General features: G+C 36.0%; 1 protein-coding gene and 1 long non-coding RNA gene across 2 annotated transcripts in view; one reads left to right on the plus strand and one right to left on the minus strand.

Moving 5' to 3' along the window:
* LOC106879547 (uncharacterized) overlaps positions 1 to 394 on the minus strand; it is a 3,708-nt gene extending 3,314 nt beyond the window's left edge. Inside the window, exon 1 of the long non-coding RNA XR_001410641.1 lies at positions 308 to 394. This is a non-coding gene — a long non-coding RNA (uncharacterized LOC106879547). The remainder of the gene's footprint in view (positions 1 to 307) is intronic.
* The window catches only part of LOC106879546 (zinc finger protein 99), a 7,091-nt gene continuing 5,410 nt past the window's right edge, over positions 297 to 1,977 (plus strand). Inside the window, exon 1 of the mRNA XM_014929181.2 lies at positions 297 to 728. The gene's annotated coding sequence lies outside the window, so the exon portion shown is untranslated. The remainder of the gene's footprint in view (positions 729 to 1,977) is intronic.

Genomic DNA, 1,977 nt, shown 5'->3' on the forward strand with positions numbered 1-1,977 from the left:
TGTCGATTTTTTGCCAATTTTTGGCAGATTCGTATTCCCCGTAGCCGAAAAGCGGGGGTTTGTGTAAAAAAAAAAAAAAAATTTTTTTTAAGGGTGGTTTTGGTGGGGACGGGTGGAAGTCTTGCCAATTTTGGCTCTATTACTAGCGTTTCAAGAAACCACATAGTCTCTCTTCTCCCCCACACCCTCTGACAAAGAAAAATGAAACGGAAAGTAGAAAGACTTCATCTCGCACACATGTCAATATTGATTGTTGACAAAATTGTTAGTTATTACTTAGTTTAGCCATGTGGTAATTATCGCTTACCTTAGTCTTTACTTCCGGCAGCTATAGCGTGTGTTGTTGTCTTGATTAAACCATTTGGTTGTTGAGTGTAAATATTTTCAATTAACCGTGGTTAATAATGGATGGATGTGTTGTTCTTACAGTTGTTTAAGAACACGCAGACCTATGATCAAAGACATTCCTGTCATGGCTATCTCATTTTTTCCCATCAAATATAAATTATCTATTTTGGGAAAGAAATAAAAGTATAACATTTCGTATATAAACACAAGCTACCATATTAACCAATGTTTCCTATTTTCAAGACAGTAGGATATGATTTGAGGAAGATTTGGCTGCTGTATCTAACAAGTCGAATAACTGTAGAAGCTCCCTCGTTTCTTTTTTAAGTTTTTGATGTTTAAGATTTGAGAGATACTACATAGAAGAAACAATTTTTGAGGTAAGATCACTTCTGTCTGATTGTTGGTAGTTAACAGGTATAGTTTAAGTTTATTATTGCTATGTCACAATGATGTAATGCATAAAGAGAGACGTTATTTATTGAAACAGTTTGTGTCAAGGGATTGCAGGGGTCTGTGATGAGGAAATGTAAACGTGTAAACAATAATTTCTAAAAACTTCCAGAACTTTTATTCAGCTATTCGTGTCTACTGCCATTCCAGTTGCGCACTGTGGCTTATATGCTTTCTCGTTGTTACCCATATCGACGTTTCAAGTGATTTTCATCTGTTCTTGATGTTGTTATCATTTATGACTGTGCCTTCCGATATTTGACATGAATCATTGTGCACAACATCGACACTGTGGAGATGGCCGGGATCGTTTTCGTTTTCTTCCAACCACTTGAAGATTTTTCAAATTATCCACACAGATGTGGTTTTGCATGCTGATGGTGAATAATGCATTCATTTTTCGAGATATTCATTATTAACAAGATAGAAACATTGAAAATTATATTTTAGCTAATGAAATGAATCCACTGTCCTTACAAGCCGAAGCCGAAACTGTTTGCGGCCATAGTTGCCATGGCAACGGACTAGCGTTGAAGAAAGGGAACCATAAAAATTGAATAGTTTTGTTGTTTTTTTAAAATTTAATGAAAGCAAACAAACAAAAAAGGCTTTAAAAAAAAGAAAACAATGTTGAAATAAAACATTAACGGAATGTTATGAAATTGAGCTATGCACTGCAGTATCTTTTGAAAGGGTTAGGGTTTAGCGTTCTATCGCGAAATTGGTGTCCTGATATTTCAAAAATATGCGAGTATGCACGCCACAGGTCACTCACTGTAAATAATTGTTCCAGACAGAAATGATTGACGAATGCATTCTTGGAGTATATTACAATCTCGAGAAGGCACTGCTAAAAATTGACTAAAAATATGTAACTTCAAGTGTTTCTAACTTCTTTATTATACATTTCCAGCATAATAACTGCGGTATTCGTCATAAACATGAAAAACTATATGAAAAGTACATTTTTTGAAAATATACGTGTGTATATATATACGACGGGCTTCTTTCAGTTTCTGTCTACCAAATCCACTCACAAGGCTTCGGTTTGCCCGAGGTTCTAGCAGAAGACACTTGCCCAAGGTGTCATGTAGTGAACCCAGAACCATGTGGTTGGTAAGCAAGCTACTTACCACACAGCCACTCCTGTCTCTCTCTCTCTCTCTCTCTCTCTCT

This window comes from Octopus bimaculoides, chromosome 13 (assembly GCF_001194135.2).
Source record: "Octopus bimaculoides isolate UCB-OBI-ISO-001 chromosome 13, ASM119413v2, whole genome shotgun sequence".
In the NCBI taxonomy this organism is placed as follows: Eukaryota; Metazoa; Mollusca; class Cephalopoda; order Octopoda; family Octopodidae; genus Octopus; species Octopus bimaculoides.